Source organism: Chelon labrosus (genome assembly GCF_963514085.1).
Source record: "Chelon labrosus genome assembly, chromosome: 19".
Classification (NCBI taxonomy): Eukaryota; Metazoa; Chordata; class Actinopteri; order Mugiliformes; family Mugilidae; genus Chelon; species Chelon labrosus.
This window is the reverse complement of record NC_140352.1, coordinates 12,551,911-12,575,446: the sequence shown is the minus strand read 5'-3', so window position 1 is coordinate 12,575,446 and position 23,536 is coordinate 12,551,911. Positions and strand designations below refer to the sequence as shown.

Sequence of the window (23,536 nt, the reverse complement as noted above, 5' to 3'; positions counted from 1 at the left end):
TGGCCATTAATGGAATACATGCTGTGCTCATCTGTAACAAGGTCAAAATGAAGCAAATCAGGTTTATTCATTGACCGAAGAGGAGCATCAGCTGAACGCCTGGAATGAAAGGCCTCATAGGTTGCGGCGCATCTGACATGAGTGACAGTAATGTGTCATGCTAGATCCTAAGCTGATTTGAAAAGGGCCTCGCACACACACAGATGGACGCACATATACTCCGATTCACACTTCGGTCTCTCTGGGTGATTTGCATAATATGCAAACATATGGATGTGATTGAGCGGGCGGTTTGGCAAGTGAGCCTGCAGCATTTCCTTTTTGAGGCTTTTCTCTGGCATCACTTAGCCAGCCTCCATTAGAAAGTCCTAGTTGTAGGCATGACAACAGCAGACCGCAGCCAGATCTCCTTAGAATTCATTTAGCATCTAAATCCCTTAGTGCGAGGACGTTATTTAGTGAGGGGGGGGGGGGGGGATCAGCACAATTTGTTCACACCTTTACTCTGAGGAGGCTGTTCTCTATTCTTTTCTCATTTCATTTGTTAAGAAAACTTGAAAAAAAGTCCATTATAGTTTCCCACAACCAAGGTTGCCTTCTTTTCTAAAATAAAAAGTTATCAAAGACAAAGTGGAGAAATATCAGAGAATTCTTACATTTGAGAAGCTAAAACATGATTTTTTTTTTTTTTTACTTTTGGGACATAAAAATGACCAAAATAATTTCTAAAATAATGCAAATAGTCGTTTTCTCAGTTTATTAACCAGCTAATAAACTTATCTTTGGTTACCCAAGAAAGTTATTTTTATTCTAATTTGAAAGTATGGAAAACATCCTAAAATAAAAACGTAGTTGGCAGAGGTACACAAAATAAATGAAAAGTGTATTTTTCTCCCTAATGTTGATAAATCTGATGTCGTCTGTAATGCGAATCTCTTGACAAGCCGCTCTGTCTTTGTTTAAAAAGATTAACAGTGGCTGCAGTCTCGTTTTGGGACACGCTGTCATCTTACAAGAGAGATTTCTTTCATTGCGAAGATGAAGCGCCCCGGTCTGCTGACTAAATATTTGTCTTCGCACAAACTCGCAGAAAGAGAGGACGGGGCAAGACTCATGAAACATGTTGCACGAAAACACAAGGGGAGATTAAGATGATTGCCATGTGTAAATAACGCTTTGGACTGGACGTTAGATATCGTCCATTTTTTGATTGACATCTTGAAGAATGGTGTGACCGCAGCAACATTTTCTCTTCCTCTGAATGCTGGATTTCTAAAATGTCTCACCATCTAGTTTCGCGGCATTCTGTGACATTAGAATTGTCGCCGGTTTGACAGGCTGTCCTGCGCCCTTTTTAATTTCCACAGTAAAGGTTGTGAGGTATTTGTGAGTGGCAAAAACATGCGAGCAATGTTCCTGCTGACAGATGGTAGAGACTTCTGCCAAGCTATGTACAGCATGCATATGAAAGCGCTAGGTTGGTTTGAAATATGCTAATTCCATTTCTTCTTGATGGTGAGATGAAAGATTTGAAAATAACCACAATATGATAAGCCTAGCTTAGCATAAGCCTTTGTCTATCCATTGGTTTAATCTGTATATAGACAGAAATGGTTACACTTCCAAAGCCTCCCCAAAAAATCCTGTCCATACATCTCTGTTTAACGTTTTTCCCTCTGCATGTGTTCTCTTTTGAAGAAATAGCTTCACTGATAAATGTTTTTGAAATGTAAAATTTGTCCAACAAAGCAGACATACTCTGCATGCTAATACCATTTAACCTACACCGATCAAGCATAGCATTATGACCACCTTCCTTATATTGTGTAGGTCTCCCTTGTGCATTCAGAACAGTTGTGACTCATCAGAGAATGGACATGAGTCTTCTGTCCTGTGGTGTCTGGCAACACAATGTCGTTAGTGGGGGCCCTCGGGTCCTGTGGGTTGGGGGGAGGGGCCTCTGTGGATCAGGCATGTTCCAGTGCATCCCACAGACACTTGATCAGCTTGGGATCTAGTGAATTTGGAAGCCAGGTCAACACCTTGTGCTGTTCTTCATGTTTTTTGAGTTGTTCCTAAACTGTTTGTGTGTGTGTGTGCCTGTGTGAGGCTGCATCCTGAGTGCCATTGTTATGGGGTTGGGGTGCCTGGTCTGTTCTAGGTGGGTGGTACGTGTCTAAGTAACATCCACACGAATGCCAGGCCCAAAAGTTTTCCAGCAGAGCGTTGTATGGTCAGTGTTATTTACGTCTCCCGTCAGTGGTTTTAATGTTATGACTGATCACTGTAAGTTGGCATTGCTCTGTAGTTATGCTAGTTGTTGGCGTGGTTTCTGTGCGACTGTGTTGAATTGTTTTGTCTACTTAAAATAATGCCAACTGGAACTGAGGTGATCATATTGGAATATAAATTAATAAATGCACTGAAGTTGGTGCAAAGCAGAAAAGGAAGAAGACGTTGCAGTAGATGGGGCGTAAGACCTCTGAACCGATAAAGGCAGAAGGAGGGAGAAGTTCTGTACCCGTTCTGTGTCCAGCCGCTAAAAGATATGGACAATGAAAAGCATTATGGGCCAGTCACAGTTATTTAAGGTATGAACTTACAGTGTAGATCTGACGCAGAAGTGTAAATCTCTGCTTAAGCTGTCGTGTCTGTGAAGAACCATCTAAAAGCTGGAGTGCGCCTCTGTAGAAATAGCAGCAGAGTGCATCAGGACAACTTCTCTCAAAGCCTTTTGACTTTTATTTCTCTCATGAGCGCACAAACCACAGCCCCACCAGCTTACAACAACAAAAACCTCTCCCTTAAATGGACCAAGTCCACCAACACAGAAAGACATAATTTAGAACCACTGATTATGGTGAATTATGTCCCTGGAGTCTCTTATATGCAATGAATTTTCTGTCAGTTTGTACAGGGTCTGGCCTCACTTACTTCACCTTGCTGTGCCGAACGAGGCCAACTATGATGAACTATGTCCAAACTTTACGCTAATGGCATGGATATTACACATGAAAGAAAGGCATTTCCCAAAATGTTAGAGAGGAGCTCCATTCAAAGAGAACATCTGCCATTTTGGGGCCAGTCTTACAAACAAAAAATCATTGTGTTTATAGTGAATACTGCTAATATAGTAATCTTTGGCTGAAATAGGTTTGGATTAGGGTTCAAGATGCTGGATGTAAACAGACTTCAAAGAGGAGCTAATGTTGTTTACTGCTTTTAAAAGATACATGAATCTGACGTGACCATGTGCTGAATATCAAAAACCATTGACCTTATTGTGCTTTAAAAGCATGTCACCAGACCTTAGCACATGCGTACTCATGCTCTTGACAGAATAATTTAGTACTTAGATTTTCTGCTTCTCTTAAGATTATCAGTTTTGATTTTCAGTATTTCTTGTCAGTGATCATCATCATCACTCAGAGGTGGGGACATGAATCAAAAGAGCTCATATTCTGTCATAAATCATCTCCATTTGCTGCTTATCTCTTATTTGCTCAAACTAATGATAGAATTAATGATGTTTACCTGTGGTATTATTTTACTGCTTTGTTTAAACACTCCTATCAGTGTTGCCACAGCAGTCGTGGTGCATGCAGGTATAGGTTGAACCATCAAAGGAAAGGAGCTGAGTAGAGCAGGATATCATTTGACATACGTTTGCCGGAGTAAAACTTGCAACGATTTGATTCAAGCTATAAATCGGAGACACTCAGTGCCATCTTCCGGTACATCAGCTACTGATGGTCCAATTCCTGACTCAAGTGCTGAATTTACGGCTCCACACAGACCCTGCTGTACACTTTGCTTCTTAGCAGGATGGAATCATTACACCCTGTTTCCCAGTAGCAAACTGAGTGCTGATAGGTTTAACCCTTCCTCCATGCGGCTGGCCCTCTTATCTGTCCCACCTGTGCTGATGCATATTTATCCCTCCCTGAGTGGCTAAGAGCTGGCTTAGCATATGGATTAGTCCAAGAATCAGATGCATGGCCACAAAGTTGCCAGTAGTGGCTAAGCAAATAAGTGGTGTGGCTTACAGGAACATATAGTGCTCAAACTCAGACCTGATTTATAGAAGAGGTCAGCTGTGGAAATGTGTCTTGTGGTTATGATGTTTCCAATGTGCAACTAGCGTCTCCAGTAAAGTGCATTTCAAAATGGAAAACCACTGAAGGAGTGTTGACCCCTCGAGTCTATTCTGTTAAAAATGAAAAGCTCTTAATGGGCTGTGCTCCCATAGATATTTGAGGTTGCATATTCTTTGGAAATTATCATAGCTGAGGTATGTAATATTTGCAGTATTTCAGGTTTTTACTTGCATTATTTGACCGTAAAATGGCATACCTACAGGAAATGAAAAAGGACATTAGTTGGCAATGTTGTTCCCCCTTTGGTTAAAATGATTTTCGCCTGTGTAGAATTGTATTTAGCAGGGAGCTGTTTTTTTTTGTGTTGAGGATACTTTCTTAAAGACATTTAATTGGAGACAGAACGTCGGTGTAAAAAAAACCCAAAATACATGACCTGCACAGCTCCTATCTGCAGACTTCAATTTGTGAGATAGCGACAGTTGTAAGACAAAATCTAATTCCCAAAGGGCACCGATTCTGTTCCTTTGATAATTTCATTCGTCCGCATCTGAGGAGAATGAATTCATTATCTTCTCAGCGCGAGATAGCAATGTAGTCGTGTGCCACCTGTGAGCTCCGGAGGGAAGGTGTCAGTGGTGAGGTGATACTGGGCTGAATGTTATCTGACAACGACACAACCTGGGAAAATGTATCAAAGGAAGAGATTACTGTGAAATGATAGCGTGTGAAACTGAAGGGGTGCGCACACAAGAAGAGACGAGCAAAGACGTGGCGACCCGGGACCGTGTATTGTTGATGAAATTGAGCAAATTGTGGCGACGGTAGACGAAGAAAACGGTTTCTTGAAATGTGGACGGAGCTTAGCAGACAGTTTGAGTGGCAAGACATCCATCAAATACATTATAAACATCGATCAGGCATAACATTGTGACCATTATGTCCTAATATTGTGTAGGTCTCCCTTGTGCCTCCAAACCAATTGTGACTCATCAGAGAATGGACATGGTCCTTCTGAGGGTGTCCTGTGGTGTCTGGCAACAGAATGTTGTTAGTGGGGGACGTTGGGTCCTATGGGTTGAGGGGAGGGGCCTCTGTGGATCAGGCTTGTTCCTGTGCATCCCACAGATACTTGATTAGTTTGGGATCTAGTGAATTTGGAGGCCAGGTCAACACCTTGTGCTGTTTTTCATGCTTTTTGAGTTGTTCCTAAACCGTTTATGTCAGGCTGCATCCTGCTGGGGATGGCTGCTGCCATCAAGGAGTGTTATTACTATGGGGTCGGGGTGTCTGGTCTGGTCTAGGTGGGTGGTACATGTCTAAGTAACGTCCACACGGATGCCAGGTCCAAAAGTTTCCCAACAGAACATTGGATTGTCACAAGATGGTCAATGGTATTTACCTGTCAGTGGTTTTAATGTTATGGCTGATCGTTGTACCTTGGCAATTTGAATAGTTTCCCTGTATGACAAGCTGCACATTACTTCAGTAGCCAGGAGGAGTTCAAGGCAAGGGGGGAGTAGCATTAGCTGCCAACAAAAGCTTTTCTCATCTCCTGCTAAACGCTCCTCTCTCGAGGCGCCATTGGTCTTCGCGTTAGACCTCTCACCTCAGTTAGTTGGATCAGTTTAATTTCGCAGCGTGGCTTCTCTCAGCTGATGCTCTGGATCAAATCTGATCAACCTCGACTAAGCTACTAATGTAGCTGCGACCTTTAATGCAACCCTGCAAAATCTTCCTCTGCACCTGTCTAATAAGAACCAAATTGACAAAAAATATGTATATAATATTGAGCTCTTATGTGTGTTTAAAAATACTAAGTGATATTAATTCATTCAGAGATGTTTTTAATGTCTTTTTGTGTGTTTAGATAAATATTTGAAAGTGAACGTGTGTTTGTGTGTAGTCCAGAACGGACGCAGATGTGAAACATTATCTAATTAGCCTCTGCCATTTGTTCCAACGGAAAAGAGGCCGATTTGATCCTGTTCAGTGTAAAACGACTGAATGTGAAATTTTATTGACTTGACTGCTAGTGCGCCGGGGCCAAAGCTATCATATCCATAGCCTGTACAAACAGGAAAACATTTCTGTGCAGGTATGCTGGGCATGCTTGCTCTTTCTCTGCAGCAATCAGCTTGATATTCACAGCATTTAAAAAGGTTTGCGCGACTGCAAGGCCACTGCTCAGCTTTATTTGTCGAGGCATTTTTCATTCAACACCTTGAGCTGTCTGGTTTTATGGCCTGACACCTTTTCCCTTGTGACACTAATGCCACAGGTGTTAATAGTAGGAATCGGCATAGAAATAGGAAAGCGGCCAAGGGGGCGATTAAGGAAATACCTGCACATAGGTGATTCTGCGTGCTCCTCATCTTTTGAAAGTCTAGCAAGGTTCACGTTATAAACTCCTTTTGATTCCTCTGGCTAACCTAAGCCTTAAGTTAGACACTTCATTTAGCTGAAGGATTAGACTACTAAGCCTGGTAAGCTGGTCACATGAAAATCCAACATCGGTTTTCATAGACAAGGAAATCTCCTTCAGGGATTTTCCACTCTTGAACTCCGAGACTCCTCCCATGTCATCCCTGACTTAGCAGTACATGCATGCATCAGTGGCCATGTGGATTTCCTTGTGCAAGCGCCATGGCTATCTGCGGGATTTGGCCAACTCCTGTATCACAGGATCACTCTGTAAGCCTTTTCTCTCTCTGGAGTGTTGGGCCTGCTGGATGGTTTTCCTTTGTTGGCTGAGACAAGAGGGAATCAAAGATCATCTCTTCTGATTGCAGACTCCCCCCTGACACCTCCTGTGCCGGCAATGCAAGCTGGGATCAAATGTAAACAGCCAACACTGGAGTGAGGACATCTAAAACGCAGAGGTAAGATGCATTTGCGCGGCCTTGTGCGCCACACGGGAGGCTGCTTCCTGTTTCTGAACTTAATTAACTGTGCACCCTGATCAATGGGATCTGTGCGTGTGTTGTTACTGTGATACCTCCACAGTGTCACAAAGTGAAAAGCCTGGCAGAGAGGCGAGGTTGGTATTATTTTTCCGTGCTGGAACACAGTGTCTCATTTCCACAGGTGCAGATATCACATTTTGCTTTTTTTGGAGGGGTGGGGGGGCGTCGTAGGCTACGGTACATCTGAGCTGTGCAACTCAGTGACAGGTTTGTCTGCTTCCCACGCTTGTTGACGGCCGTGACTCTCCCAGTAAACAGGAAAGCAATCAAAAGGCAATATGGAAAAGTGGAACATAAAATAGCAGGCAGCTGAAGTTTGCCCGTTTTTGCCCAGACAAGTTACAGCAGCACAAGAGTGACATACTATATGTTGTATAGACAGCAGGCTTGTGTGTTGCATTCTTCATTTCCAAAGCAAATAGCACGTCGTGAAGCTTTGCATTTCGCGCCTACTTAGTGATTCCTGGGTATAATCCCGCACGCTTTTAATGCATGTTTTTGAATATGTTTAATGAACTAAACCACACTTTAAATATCCTGGTAAATAGTGTCATTGTGGACTCTCCCTGCCGCCACCGGTGATAAACACATCCCTGCACTGTATGCAGAGGACTGAGAGTCAAACGGTGTTGACACGGCAGTGAATGGACTCGCTGGATTAAACCCCCGTGTTGGTGCTGGTTTTCTGGGACCCTTTTTTATTATTTATTTATTTTTGTTGGCTGGCAGTGTGCCAGCACAGCGTCACGCAGTTCACAGACCTTGAGCTGCAGCAGTCAGCGCTGTTCCTCAAGAGCATTATCTATCGCAGCGTTGGACTTTTCCCTTCGTCATCACAGCTCACCACATGTTAACCTCGCAGAAGAGTCACACCTTCTCAGGATGCGGACAGGTGACGTGTGTTTTCAGCGCAACACTTCACCACTGCGCATTAAGTTATGCAATAGAATATAGCAGCTACTCTAAAGGTTGAGGGTTGATAGCAGTTTATTAAGTCAGACTGACTTTCGTAGCTGAGATCAATTAACATTGACCTGGGAACTTGTAAAAAAGAATCGAATCGATTGAGGAAATCCGTAGCGAGACCCAAAACAAGAGCTGCAGCCTGCTGACTTTTTGCAAACTTATGTTTCATGTGCTACTTTCTGCAAATGTTAGAAGTCCCAGATCAGAACCGTTTGCTTAAATTATTGATGTGATATAAATCAAAGATAGCCTGAGAGCTTCTGACAGATGGAGCTCTGAACATTCTGTGATTAGGGTGGTTGTTTTTTTGTTTTTTTTCCCACAGATCTGTCGGTCTTGTTGAAAAAAAAAAAAAAACACTTCACACATCGGGCTTCATATGTTAACAAGTGAACTTTGTTTGATTACAGTGATCAGTTGGCAGCAGCCTCATTAAAATGTGCACAGGTCTTAGTCAAAGATGCAAATTCTTTTTTTTTTTTCTATTTTAAACCTCCCTCCTGAGAGGAAGTTGGTTGAGCAAGCAACGACTGATGGTTTGCAGGGTGCATTAGTGTGATCTGGGAGGAGCGTCTGCACTTAACCAGAGCACACAAAGATACACCGATCAGGCGTAACATTATGACCAACTTCCTAATATTGTGTAGGTCTCCCTTGTGCCTCCAAAACAGTTGGGGCTCATCAGAGAATGGACATGGGCCTTCTGAGGATGCCCTGAGGTGGCCTTTCGGTCCTATGGGTTGAGGGGAGGGGCCTCTGTGGATCATCCCACAGATACTTGATCGGGATCTTTGGGATCTAGTGAATTTGGAGGCCAGGCCAACACCTTGTGCTGTTCTTCATGTTTTTTGAGTTGTTCCTAAAGCGTTTTTGTGTGTGTGCCTGTGTCAGGCTGCATCCTGCTGCCATCAAAGAGTGTCATTGCTACAGGGTGGGGGGGCCTGGTCTGGTCTAGGTGTCTAAGTGACATCCACACCAATGAATGCCAGGTCCAAAATTTTCCCAGCAGAATGTTGTATTGTCACAAAATGGGCAATGTTGTTTACTTCTCCTGTCAGTGGTTTTAATGTTGTGGCTGATGGTGGATATTTGTGCTGTAAACAGCAGGATTACAGCTGTGATGTTAAATAAAGCAGATCGAAAATGGAATTCTTAGTTGTAGTCGGCACGTCTCCTCTTGTGCTGAACAGCTGAACCAAAACAAAGAAACGTCTGTCAGTGGAGCGAGAGGTGAGCACAGAGCACGGACATCCCTACCCTCTCGCTTCTCAGGTGGCAGAGAACCCGAGCTGAGCCACTCCCCGCCCATCTGTCATATGCCCATCAAGGGAGTCACTTTCCCGCCCTGGCACTCGCAGACACCTGGGCACGCATTCACGGCCACAAACACGCGCGCGAGGGATCGAATGGGCAAATATGTGCAGACGTCCACGCGCACACAGTCTCAGACAAATACAAACACGCACTCAAATTCCCACAAAGATGATCTCTGAGCTGCTCTGATATTTATCTTCAACCAGGGAGCCGTAAAACGGGACGGGCAAAAATGTGAGCGGGCTGGAAGCCAGCGGCGGAATTGCTTTGATTCTTTCGCCGCTTTGACTCACCACCTGGCCCGGTAATCCCAGCACACGCTTTTGGACAGCTCCCTCACCAAAACCGCACTCTGCATTTTCTCCGGCGGCCATTCAAGCCCTCAGTAACTGGAAGCAGCGCGCTTTATGACAGCCGGTGCCGCGGAGAAAAGAAACAGTGGCATTTAAACTGAAACCGTCGCGCAAAGACAGATGTGCGTTCAAGCTGTCTCTTCTCTTTGTGACATTTCAATGAGCTATTCTTTCCTTCGTAATCAATAAACTAACTTAATAACCTGCTCTGAGGCTTTTGGATGTCTAGACAAAATAAAGCAGAGGCAATTTAGTTTCACTGCAAAGAAGATTAATTTAGAAAGACAATTACCAAGCACGCTGCTAAGTGACATTTGCATGAACTGAGGCAAGAATAACTAAACAATGGCGGTGGCTAACACCAGGTTGAGTTGGTCTTTCTTTGTCTGTGTAGCAAGTAACACGGCTGGGTTGCAGTGCAGCAGCAGAGGCACGACGCTTTTTTTGTTGTGCTCTCTTCTTTCCACTGAATGGTTTGATCGTAGTGCAGGAGAAACGACGTGCAGCAGTAATGTCAGGTTGCAGCGTCACAAAGGCAGAGTGCGTGGTGTTTTACGAAACCGTGCGGTTTCTTGGACAGCTCTCTCTCATTCACTGAAAGGAAGTGGTTTGTGCCTCCTTTTTAGCAAAGCTCAAAATGTTCCTCTTTTGCACCTCTCTTGATGCTCATTCGTTTTTATCTGATGGCCTGCATTAAAGTAGGGCCCCCGTTTGGGGTCAGAAGGGGAGGTTAAATGGGGAAAAAAAAAAAAGAAAAATGCAAACCGCACTCTGCAGAGCTTAGAAAGTGTTTGTGGTGTTAGGTAGCATCGCTGCGCGTCATGATTGGTTAGACTTCAGAGCAGAAGAAAAGGTCAATCTGAAGCCATTATGGAGGCTGGATGTGCCTTTTAGCTGGATTATTTAAATAATATTTGCAAATCTTTATATATTGTTTGTTCTTCTTGTTGCAATATGCATTTTTTGGACTGACTGAGACAGTAGTTTTTGAGCAAAGAATCTATAGTGAAGGTACAAGGTGCAAGGGAGCACTTTAAAAATACAAAGCTGTGGGTACGAAGAGAAAATAAAAATTAAAACAGATGTACTTTTTTTTTCACAGCCACTGTTGATTGCACACGGGCATGGAAGAGGTAGATTTTATGTATTAAATCAGCATTTGGCAGGAGGCTCGGTTTCGCTGCACCGCTCTTATGTAACACTATGGTTGGCTATGGGTCGCTGTTTGTTACACAGGCATCAAGCCATCTCCCATCAATACCTCCGCTGACACAAATGCCATATGGCTTCAGTTTATCATATCTAAGTATACATTACCTTACCCTGCGCTGTAATTTTTCAATAAAAAAAAACCATAGCGCGCTCTTGCAAAAGTACATGTTTTTCTCCCTTCGTGTTCCTTGCAGGGCTCTGTAACAAATCCTGTGTAACCTCAGGCCAATGCGGGTTGTGTTTGTCTTAGGCTATTTCAGATTGGATTCATCCGCAGCTTGTTTCCAGGACCGGTTTCAGCATTTCAAGGCGCCTTATTGAGTTTTCATGTGAAGTTCTGTTTACATTTAATGTCCTTCACCAAAATGCGAGGCCTGACGAAAATATGAAATGGATTTTTCCACCTATTGAATGCAGCTTTCTTTCTTCTCCCCTGCACTTTTCAGTACCATTGTTTTGCTTTGCCCCAGTACCAAGCCACATATTTAGATAACCTGTCTGAATCTAACAGTCAGTCCTAACATTTGAAAAGTTGGAAGTGGCAGGTTAATCGTTTTTGCTTCAAGGAACATTCGTAGAACCTAAGAACGTTGCTCCATGCTGCCACCTGTGGTCAGAAAGAGAACAGCTGACTGATTTTGATTCAGTATCCAGATTTGAGACTAAGAACGAACATTGACACATATTTCTTATAAGAAATTTATTTAGACTGATACAGTTTAGGACAACGACATGCACTCAGATCTGCAGTTTTGCTCGGTGGTCCGTGATCGCCGCTTTAGATGCTGTTGCCGCGTCCGTGCAGCATATCAGAGGCCGTCATCAGGACCTTTCACTTGCTTGTCTCCGCGGCCGCTCCTGTCAGAGAGCCAATTGTATTTCATGGTGTGAAAGAGATATGATTGTATCGAGTGCTATCCAGTTTCAGACCGACAATGAATTTCCTCTTTTAGCGAAACCAGACCGGACACATATTTCAAAGTTCACAAGTTTTGCTTGTTTCCCTGACACGGCAGCGACGGCTAATCTGATGGGAGTACAGTGCTTTTCACTTGTGACATTTTAATGCATGCAGATGCGGGAACATTAGGAAGCCATCCAGATTTCCTGATCTGTACATACCAGAAAATGAATGAAAAAAACTAATGCTCTCTAATGTCCTGTCTGTGCTGCTGCTTTATCCAGGAAAGCAGGATGTTTACATAGTCTGTCAGTGTAAACCAACTGGAGCAAATACATGACTTAAATTCCTTTTTTATGTGTTGTGTATTAGAGTAATCGTGTAGTTCATGTTCAAGAAGGGAGACGTTTGGGCATACTTGGATTAGTTTCTTAGCAAAGCAAACTGCTAACACGCGAGACAAGAAACTGCACTTAAGTGCTCCCCTCGCCCAATTGTTTTTGTACTACCTTTAAAAAGTAACCGTTAATGTAGCTGTCAGATCTGTTTAATTTCCAGCTCAGTGGCAGGTTTATGAAATAGAAAGTAATGAGGCATTGAGGTAGCAATCCTGAAGATCTCTGTTTTGTTCTCCTTGGTGGCGCCCGTGGTAACAGGCGGTAGTTGAAGCCTGCTCCTTGCCTTTCGGAGATCCAGACAGCGTTGCTTGTCATCAGTCAGTTGAGCATTAGCTCTGCCTATCGTCTCGGGCAGAAAAATAACTTCTACATGATGGATCATGCGTGGCTAACTGAAGTAAGGCCCTGCTGTCTGATGTGCAGTGACTGATTCTGCTGCTGCACTTATAAATAACACACATGGACCCAGAACTAGGACATAGGACAGCAGTGCAGTGCACTAATCACAGTTGCATGCAAACGTCTGCACAAATTCCATATTTGTTGATGTTTGATTTATTCAAATCCTGCAGCAAATGGACGTTGTTATTTTTTTCAAACATTAAAGAGGCAGTCTCCAAGATTATTTTATTTCAGTAAATGTCTGCTAAGTCCTTATCTATTGCCAAATGATGCAACAAAAAGGTGAGACTATGATGAAATTATATGAAAGCCCCTTGCATTTAAAGAATTCGGATCTGGGTGTCTGTGGAGACACTCCTGTGCAAAATCGCAATCTACACACAGTTCTTCACCTGAGTTTTGCTACCCACCCCCACCCCCTTCTCCACCCTCTGCGCCCCCCTCCCCCCATCCTAATGTTGCCAAAGGCAGTGTCGGTTGAGGCACTCAACAGGTGCAGCAAGGAGTGATATGAAGCTCCTGCTCAAAACAGTTGGCCCCCGCCACATTATATACTGTATGTAGTATACCGTCCAGCCTGCAACTGTGCTGCCAGAAAACAGGTTCAAAGTACTCAACCACAGCAGGCAGACCTATTTCCTCGCTTAATGTCACCCTGCCTCTGTTTGCACTCCATCTTACCCTATCAGGGTTCAGCTATATGGGATTATAGATAAAGACGCCATATATGGAGCAGACCAAGACGTCACATTGTCTTTCACCTCCAGTTAAGGACAAAGGAGTTGACCTGCCGCTGGTTTATAAGTATAATAAGTAACATATCGCCATGGATGTGTCGCACTGTAAAGTGAACCTTGTTTGAGGGGGAGGTGCACACGCAAGAACGCTGACTCATATGGGTATATACTGTGCATTTATTACTCTATACAGTCATGTGTATGCGTCTGTGGTGGGTAAGATCTGCTAGTGTGCTCTCTGGTGAGCGATAACCTCGACTGAGTGGCTTGCGTGTAAAAACCTGGTGTTAATTTCGAGAACCACCCTATACCCGAGGTTCTCTGTGCGGTCGTGGGCACTCGTAACAAAAACCAGCCTTTCTGTAGTCATCGTGTTGTTATGTATGTATGTTATTGTGAGCAAACTGCTGTAAACAAAACGCTGGATATGGAGAACATTTCCATAATTGAGTCCAGACCCCGGTTCCTAGAGGGCCAAAGTCACAGACAGAAAAATACAAATAATAGAAGCTTTTGAGAAAGACTGGAGGAGGAAGAAGCCAAGAATGGCCTGAGACTGGTGGGCAGCATTAACCAGTTTAGAGAAGGGCATTCCAGCGTCTTTGTTGTCCAGCCACAAATATTCCAGTCTTCCCTGCCGGCTACTACTCCTTTGCCACACAAGTGAAGCGGACTTTGGAGGACTATAATAAATGTGGAAAATGTGTATTGAACATCTCTGTTTGCACAGCAAATGTCATTTTAGCTCTCCAGATGGTCTAAACTATAAAGCCATGTCCACATATAAAGCATCACTTGCCACGTATTTCTTGGTAGCTGACAGGTGGTTGCTAGTGGACGTTCCGGTCTCTTTTCTAGTTAATCTTCTTGTAAATTGTTGTACAGAATGTATAAATATTGCTAGTGTGCGGATGTCCCTAGCTCTTCGTGCCGTATCTTGGTTCATCCTACGCTCCAATCCCGTTGTTGGCATAGGGAATTTAACCATATGGGTTTGACCATATGATCTGGGTTCTTCTCAAGGTTTCTTCCTGTTAAAAGGGGGTTTATCTTGCCATCATTGTCTTGCTCTCTGGGTTTCAGCTTCTGTAAAGTGTCTAATTTGAAATGGTTATTGATGCTATATGAACACACTTTAATTGAATTGGACTGTATCAGTCGCTTGCACTGCTCTGTAGCATCAATTGCGTCACCTCAGATTTGAGATTAGTTCAAGCCACCCACTTCACGCCACTAAAGTTTTTTTCTCCTATTGTCTGTATACCATGCTGAATTTCATTAATATTAACTGGTTTCTTGTCACCACATCTCTGCTAGTTGCTTGTACGCCCGCTGAGCTCTTCTCACACTTGGTACAGTTTGGTTGACCCATAAACCAACCAAGGCAAACAACGGACGAAAACATGTCATATCGCTTCATGAATTTATGAAACCGTTTGGCAGATATAAATGCACTCTCCACTTCTATGCATATAGGTGAATGCATGCACATACATGTACAGCAAATTTGACTGTTTTCCCACATTCCAGCAGGTACGGAGGGGATAGGCGTAGGAATGCATCAGCCTACCTTTTGTGCTGCTTTTGGACGAGTTCCAGATCAGTGAACTGTGTTCTGCACCTTCTCATTAAAGACACAGTTCTGTGAGCGGGTGGGCTGGTTTCAACGTGCCACGAATACTTAAAGCCATATTGGGACGTTTCTGCTCCACCACTGGGCAGACAGCTCTCGTAGAATTTTATAGATCACGTAATAAAGTTGGATAAAATTCACACCTCTTTTTATTTGACTTGACGGCGGGTTGACTGAGCGTGGGGTTTAATCTTTGGCAGCCTGAGTGTTATCGTTAATAATATCAGAGCGATTCAGAAGCCAGTAATAAGCCAGAACTCTGATTATCATACATATTAGACTGCTGGAGCCTAATTTTCAGTCTTTTCTCATTTTAATGATCCTAGCATTTTTTTTGCCATTAATGTTGCTTATTCTCTTGGTGTTCTTCCTTTGCTTTGTGTTTTCTCTTTCTGCGCTGCCAGCTGAGGTGTTATCTCTATTACATAAATTGCCCACGTGCCTTTTGGCAAAGTATCTCCCTTATGGAACCGCATCCAAGTCTGTCAAGGTTAGTTTAGCTGAAATTGTGCCAGAGTGGTTAGACACACCTCCTCAGTCTGTGTCTGTGTGTATTTGTGTGTGCAGGTGCTACAGGATTTGGCCGTTTTTCAGATACGCCTGCAAGACACAGTTTCCCTCTTTTCTCCCCTGTATTTGAATATTTCACAGTTGCTTTGCATTATTGACTCAGGCACGTACACACGTGCGTACCTGTTTTAACAAAGGAAATGTTTTGCTTTGTATTTTCTTGCCGTAAAAGAGGAGTCACAGGATGTTGTACTCAGAAAACGTGCAGTCACAGCCCTGACCTCTGACCTCCCTATGCAGTATAAGCAAGGCTGCTGAGGCTAGCTCAGTTACTTGTCGTGTTCACAGTGTTTCCTGGATAGATCTTTGCCTCTATGCTATAGCTATGAATGGGATTTGCATGTGTCTGTTCCTGTATTCCTGTTGTATTTAGACTCTGTATTTAGAGAGGAAGGACTTATTGTGGTGTGATCTAGAGAGAAGTCCTACAGCTGCTGCATGAGCACGGAGTAATTAGAACAACTCTGCTCTTTGACAGCACCCGTATTTATTTATTTATTTTTTTTGTTTAACAGCTGTGAGGATGCTGAATATAAACACAACTTGCAGTATCTGTAATATCTTAAATAATATGCCTAAGCACAAACCAGTGCAGGTGGTAGTGTGGGTTATCCATTCGTTCTAAGGCTGGGTTCTCGGGACTGTATATTAAGTTGACAAACCCATAGGCAGTTTTGAAGCCCAGCGTGGTGTCCCTGGCCGTCACCATCTTGCTAGCGCCAGACGCTGCCTAACTCGTGGCCAACCCTAACGGTCAAAGAGGTGGAGCATGAGTGGATCTGAGGCGCGGGGGAGGGGGTGATGCCTAAAGTGACAGCTAGTGACCACTCACATGGTGCGTTCAGGCTAGCAGTAAAAAAGCAGCTGGCTTTAAGTCGTTTTTGTCAGAAGCTAGCAATGTGAAACCGCAAAGTGAAGCCCAGACCTTGACGCCGCATGAACTGACAGTGCGGCGAGAGATCAAACAACGTCAGCACCCCATTGATGTGTTGACGCATCAACCTCTCATTTGTTTGTTTCATCAGTTTCATTTTTACTTGGTGATGACATAATTCCAATGTACGCTTGAGCATCACTTTAGCAGTGACTGGACTGCTTTGTAATGTTCTTGCTCCTTAATTATGCACAACTTTAAGCCTTGATATAATCAAGACAAGGGAGTTAGCCACAGAGACCAAAACAGTTTTTGTTGTGAGCATGTTTATTTCTGCTGTAAAATTGGATATCTTAACAGGGAGGTCAATGGGGATTGACTCACGTTTGGAGCCAGCCTCAAGTGGCCATTCAAGGTACTGCAGGTCGTGACTGTAAAGATTTTGAGTAGAATTGCCCCGAGCCTCGTAGCTTGCCCAAGTAAAACTCCACTGCTGCGCAGAATCATTGGAATACTCTTTGAAATGATGTATTCAAGCCCTAGGGTGCATTCATTGTCCCCCACTTGGAGTAGGCGTCCCAGTTTGTGCCTTCATGTTTATATCATTTGCTATATTTGACTCTGTATGTGTGCCCTTGTCTGTTTGTATCCATCACTGTGTTCTCGTGTGGCGTCTTTGAACGTGCCCCAGTGTGTTCATCGCTGTCTGCAGCGTCCCTGCATCTTTGTGTGTGCGTCCTCCCGCCCGAACAATTCCAGCACTCTCCATACGCTCCTGCGTACGGCAGTGGGAGACGACATGCCTGGGGATGTGGTCAGGAGTGGCCTGTGTTTTATGGAACATACTGTACTAAGCTGTGCTGCTGCAGTAAAGGTGCTATAAATAGAAGGTGCTGATAAAGAGGAAGAAGAAGAAAAAAAAGGGGGCGCAGCGTGAAAGAGACTCACCAAGCCGGTTCCTGTTTGAACGCTCAGCCAGGAGCTAAAGTATCCCTGGAAGACCCGGCTGAGCTAAAACCAACACAAGGTATATTACAGTAGCCTAAAAGGGCCAGTGTTCTCAGGTGTACCCTCAATTCATGTGTCTACAGTCAAGGATTGGGTTTGGTTTCAACATTCAATGTATTTATTATTTAGGGAAGTAACATACACTCATGTGAAACAGACTGAGAACTGTTTTCTAAATATAGTGGCTAGAAGGGAGAGATACATGTTAAAGACAATTAGTGTAAAACTGATTAGTTCTAGATTTTGTAAAATATATTTATGATGAGATTAGATTTTGGGTTAGGAACTGATCTGAAATAGACCCATGGAAAATCACAATGCATGGACAAATCTAGAAGAAATATAAGTAAATGTGCGCTGTATACATAGGAAAGATACACTATATTACCAAAAGTATTCGCTCACCCATTCAAATGATCAGAATCAGGTGTTCTAATCACTTGGCCTGGCCCCAGGTGTATAAATTCAAGCACTCAGGCATGCAGACTGTGAAACAAGACATTTGTGAAAGAATGGGCCGCTCTCAGGAGCTCAGTGAATTCCAGCGTGGAACTGTCATAGGATGCCACTTGTGCAACAAATCCAGTCGTGAAATTTCCTCGCTCCTAAATATTCCACAGTCAACTGTCAGCTCTATTATAACAAAATGGAAGCGTTTGGGAAAAACAGCAACTCAGCCACGAAGTGGTAGGCCACGTAAAGTGACGGAGAGGGGTCAGCGGATGCTGAAGCGCATAGTGCAAAGAGGTCGCCGACTTTCTGCACAGTCAATTGCTACAGAGCTACAAACTTCATGTGACCTTCAGATTAGCCCAAGTACAGTACGCAGAGAGCTTCATGGAATGGGTTTCCATGGCCGAGCAGCTGCAGCCAAGCCACACATCACCAAGTGCAATGCAAGGCGTCGGATGCAATGGTGTAAAGCACGCCGCCACTGGCCTCTAGAGCAGTGGAGACGCGTTCTCTGGAGTGATGAATCACGCTTTACCATCTGGCAATCTGATGGACGAGTCTGGGTTTGGAGGTTGCCAGGAGAACGGTACATTTCAGATTGCATTGTGCCAACTGTGAAATTTGGTGGAGGAGGAATTATGGTATGGGGTTGTTTTTCAGGAGCTGGGCTTGGCCCCTTAGTTCCAGTGAAAGGAACATTGAATGCTTCAGGATACCAAAACATTTTGGACAATTCCATGCTCCCAACCTTGTGGGAACAGTTTGGAGCGGGCCCCTTCCTCTTCCAACATGACTGTGCACCAGTGCACAAAGCAAGGTCCATAAAGACGTGGATGACAGAGTCTGGTGTGGATGAACTTGACTGGCCTGCACAGAGTCCTGACCTGAACCCGATAGAACACCTTTGGGATGAATTAGAGCGGAGACTGAGAGCCAGGCCTTCTCGACCAACATCAGTGTGTGACCTCACCAATGCGCTTTTGGAAGAATGGTCAAAAATTCCTATAAACACTCTCCTCAACCTTGTGGACAGTCTTCCCAGAAGAGTTGAAGCTGTAATAGCTGCAAAAGGTGGACCGACATCATATTGAATTCTATGAGTTAGGAATGGGATGGCACTTCAGTTCATAGAATGAGTAAAGGCAGGTGAGCGAATACTTTTGGTAATATAGTGTATATGATAAGGTGCAATAATATGGATGGAAAAACAATGAGATGAATAAGACTGGGTTATCTGTTACAGAAAGGTGAGCTCGTACAGCTGGATCGAGTATGGTACGAATGACGACCTAAACGCACCTATACTGTATTCTACATCTCTGATGGTTGTGTAGCCTCATTAGGGCTAGAAACTCAAGCAAAATCACTAAAAACATTTAGTTGCATACAGGGAATCAAAGAGCTATTCATGACATTTTTACAGTAGAAATAGTCTCTAAAACATAGGCTTCAGTTTGCCTGGTGATTGTTTTTGCAAAGTTCTGGTGTGTGAGTGAGAGAAATGAGAAATGAGAGCCTGAGTTTTGTGCTGGGTGTCCCATTCAAAGGAAAGGGGCGTTTTGTAGGTCAAACAAATAGTTTTCCCTCTGATCTAACAGGTTAAAATCGGGCTTACATGGATGGATGAAGACAGGAAAGTGTTTCCTTAGTGTGAGATAAAGGTGAAATGAATACATTATGGATGAGAGAGGAGAACGGCGGGACGCTCGCTGGCAGAGCCGCCGCCTGTCTCATGGTTTAGAGTGTTGGAGTGAAAAAGCGCTGTGAGACTTTAGGCCTTCGGTTCAGCTGTGCCTCAAAGAAAATCTGGATTTTTAAGAAACCTCTCGGGGTGCTCTTTCCTCACACTCATCCTTAACTTTGATCTTTTCTAGTTTCCTTTGTGCTACACCTCTGTCAGAGTCCTCCTTTAAGCCTCTATCCACACACGCATATGTGCACACGTTAAAGCGCTGAGTGTCGGTTTGGCTCCTGGCGCACACCACCACGCCCCCCCCCCAGTGTTCCCATTTGGCTTTCTCCCACTCTCTCATTGCCAGAATCTTACTTTACCATAGCAACACGTGTATGTCTGGCCTCACACACAATTGCACACACATTTCATATTCACCACACTCTTTCTTTTCCATTTTCTGGGCCACTTTTTATGGCGCTTCTCCCCACTCGCTGTGTTCCTACAGGAATTTTGGCCCGCGTTCAAAAATCCTAAATCAACTACAGGCTGCCACAGGACCCTGGGCCCCTTCGCTCCACGTCTGTCACCCCGCATGTTGACCCCAGGGAGTGTTTGTGTGTGGAAAGGATGCTGACAATTGGGCCACTGTCTGATATCTCCCACCCCCTCTCTCACGGTTCCTGTCCTCCCCCCTGTCTGTCATTTTCTCACTCTTTTACTTCCAGTTTGTCTTAGTCTTTTCCACCACCTGTTAAATTGTCAGCATTTCAATAACCTTTGTGACCCACATCATTCTCAGTCAACTTCAGGGATGTCGTTTTTTTTTTTTTGTGGGAGAAAGTTAATCTAGAGTCTCTCCGTTGGGAACTGATTATGCTCTAAAGATCTGCCCGGCCAATCAAATCGTCTGGGCGGGGCTTTATGTGGTGATGGCTCTGATTGGTTGAAGGACAACCCAACTGCTTGCAATGGTTTGTTTTTGAGTCTGGCTAAGATGAGCTAGACTGTTTAAAATCTCTTCATTGTTCACAAAAAATTTGCTTTACGCCTAATGTCTGTATGTTCTCATTAGGTGTCCATACAAGGTCATTTTAAAATACAATACTCCCATTTTTGTGTGCAGTCTTACGTCTGTATGTCTGTGGAGGTTCTCAGTCATCCAGGTCATGGACATCCATAAAGAAAGAAAGGCAACTGGGCTTGTAGAGTTTCTTGCAGACGTTTCTCCAACAGTAATGCAATGTTTCTGATGGGTAACACCCACAGATGTTCCTATTTAAACCCCAGCTCCTCACTGGTCCTTTAGAACTGAAGAAGATACTTGCTCTTCAAGAACCTCTACAGCTCCTTTTGTCTTAGGTCTCTAAGCCGGGGGAAGCCGGCTCAGTACGACAGTTTGTAGCTCAGTGTAGCTCCTCCGATTTTCCCTTTCGAATGGCAAATACAGGCTCCCGCCTCCAAAGAGATGTTTCCTCACATGCAGGTGCAGAACATATGTGCCAGCTGGCCATTGGCTGTAGACTTGGCGTTGTGTTCAAGTGCAAGCTTTTAATCCAGACCCAGGCGATGTCACCGTCGGGCTTTGTTGCGGGTAGTTCTTTGATATCGATTTGGTGTGGTCCCTTTAGAGCAATAGCCCGGTAACCATTTAAAGCAATCTTGACATAAAGGTACAAAGTTACAGCCTCGTTGAAGCCTCATTTTCCTGCAGAGCAGATGTTATTTCTCCTGGAGCCCAAAGCTTAGTCAAACAGAGAGTTGCTTTCTTCTTGCCGTCGTCTCTTCATTTGACTCTCACTACGACTTGCCTGCCTTCCCTCCACCCCTGCATGACCTCCTTGTCTCAGCAACTCATCTGTTCAGCCTGTAGTTTTTCTCTCCAATACAGCATGTCAGTGTTCTGTACCTGCTGATTAACAAACTGCCTTTAATCGATTCTCTGTGCTGCTGCGGTGTAAAGCTAAGTGCAGCTAAGCTCCGTCTACACCGCTCCCTCTCTGTGCTTTAATGTGGGTTTGTGTACATGAGCCTTGGCATGTATAGAGCTTCTCAAGACAGTTTTTTTCTTTCCCTGGATGTGTGAGATGCTCAGATGACAAGCCTGCTGCACATTAGTCCGGTGATTTAGTGAGTTTGGCCGCGGCGCCAGCCTCGCCCCCTGCTGCTTCGGCTCTCTCGCTCGTTCATCTATCTTTGGGTTGTCCATTGTGTTGGGTCTGGTTTAGATTCCCGGGTTTGATGGCGTCTCCGGAGGAGCGGTAACACATGTGCGGAGCTGATGCGTTGTCTTGCATGTTCGCAGCCAACTCCCTCACGTCTCACCAGCTGTCACTGTCGCGCAGAAAACTAGAGCCTAAGATTTTTCACGCCTTCGTATAGAATGTATAGAATGTGTCGCTGCCTGTAAATGCATACAGTACACCTTTGTGATTACGGCATTTAAAAATAACATCAGAAATAACTCTGAGGTGCTGAGGGGAAGTCAAAAAAGACAACAAAACAATGGAGGCTGCACTTCCTTTTACTTTTACCCAGAGACATTTCGGCTGCTATCGATTGCACATGTTTTGGAAAAGCGCGTGCATTTGGCCCGAAAGGTTTTGGACATCGAGTTTTCTGTCAAGACACATCCATCCTTTGTAACACTGAGATGATGCTGGTTTCTGTTCTCCGTTGACAAAGCTGTCCTAACTCATTCATCATCATCCCGTTCTGTTGCCACACAGTTTACTATTGTGGTCTATCTTGGAAGGCAAACATTGGTAACAGATCTTTCGTAGCTTGTTTGGGAATCACATTTTTTCCCATCATTATTGCATTAGAAGTTGTTCTGTTTCATCTTGGCATGAGCTCAGCTTCCAGATCTTCTTTTAGGAGCGCGCTTGTTTCTCTGTATAATAATCCACACCAACCTGGCCTGTTTCCAGACCTCTGAACTGCTGCCTGCATTTCCCTTTTATTGAGCTATTCATTAGCGTAGCCGCGAGGCTATGCTGCATTTGTGAAAAATTATCAGAAATCTGTTTCAAAAGAAAGAGATCACCAAATTGTGAAAAATGTTTGCCTGAATCTACATGCTGTTGTTACTTGGGTTACAGGAATAAATCTCTAACCGCTTCCATATTGAATTAAAACTTTTGTAAGCCTCATGTGACGTCACTTGCTACTGATATGTAAAGGCAAACCCAAAATAAATATAGCCCGACGTTCTAACATAAATTTGATAATGTGAACAATATGTCAGGCTGAATGCATCAATTGAGGCTAGAAGGCAACTGGGCCTTATCACTAGGTTGCACGAAAACCTCTTACATTGCACTGGAAGGTGTTGCATCAGGCGTTTAGAAGTCTTTTAGCTGCTCTGCGACCTTACATTTCAGCAGCAGTGTATTGATGCCAACCACCACAGAATGTCCTCCAGGCCTGTTGTGGTTGTTGACTTTTCTCTTTGAATAACAGGCTGTATTTTGGCTTCTCCAATTCTCTGGAAGACATTACAGGCCTGACTCACTTTAACTTTCTCCATCTGGCAACTATACATCCATTTATTCATTACCTAAATTAAATTATCTTTCAATATTCTTCAGCGAATGCACAGTAGGTCCGTTATTTATTCTACCTGTGGTGATCTTTTTCAGGAAATGTTGTTAGATGTCAGGCTGCTGTGTCACAGGCTTGAGAGCCAATAGAGAATGAGCAGCAGGTCTCCCACAGAAAGCGTTCCCACTTTCTATCGTTCACAGATTTGATCTCAGATCATATACCTGTTACTTCTCCAGCTCTCCAAGTACAAAAGCCAAGAGTACAGTTCCTCTGCAAGGATTGTCTCTCTGCTGGAGATACCTGATCCATCCAAAACATGGTAGCTCATATGCTGAAACATCAATTATGTACCATCTCAGTCGCATCAAGTTTTCTGCAAAAGGGGAGATCTATTAGCCAAGTGTAGCCAGGCTCAGCTCTTATCAGAGTTTGAG

The 23,536-nt window shown here is 44.0% G+C and overlaps 1 protein-coding gene across 1 annotated transcript in view; it reads left to right on the top strand.

Moving 5' to 3' along the window:
• Positions 1-23,536, top strand: part of thrab (thyroid hormone receptor alpha b) — a 140,128-nt gene that overhangs the window by 14,742 nt on the left and 101,850 nt on the right. Inside the window, exon 2 of the mRNA XM_084567361.1 lies at positions 6,890-6,979. The gene's annotated coding sequence lies outside the window, so the exon portion shown is untranslated. The remainder of the gene's footprint in view (positions 1-6,889; positions 6,980-23,536) is intronic.